This window comes from Penaeus monodon, chromosome 34, assembly GCF_015228065.2.
Source record: "Penaeus monodon isolate SGIC_2016 chromosome 34, NSTDA_Pmon_1, whole genome shotgun sequence".
Taxonomy (NCBI): domain Eukaryota; kingdom Metazoa; phylum Arthropoda; class Malacostraca; order Decapoda; family Penaeidae; genus Penaeus; species Penaeus monodon.
This window is the reverse complement of record NC_051419.1, coordinates 25,786,100-25,786,421: the sequence shown is the minus strand read 5'-3', so window position 1 is coordinate 25,786,421 and position 322 is coordinate 25,786,100.

Sequence of the window (322 nt, the reverse complement as noted above, 5' to 3'; positions counted from 1 at the left end):
GGGAAAAAGCGTATGTTGGGAAGACAGTATATCATACCCTCACATGATTTGTAATTTTTTAATCCTGTGTAACCTATGTGATAAGTGAAGATGATAACCCCTCCAACACACAAGGAAATGACAGAGATAATGACTCAGCAATGAAAGAGATAAAATTAAAGGTAACCCCTAATCATTTCCTCATTCCAAGTGCCACTTAATAGAGGACCAAGTCCACGTACCCTTTGCAACTACCATTACTGCGTTTAGAACCAGTTTATAATATGCGCATCAACAATTATGGTATATGTAGGTTTATACGTTGCGAAATGAGAGAAAACTG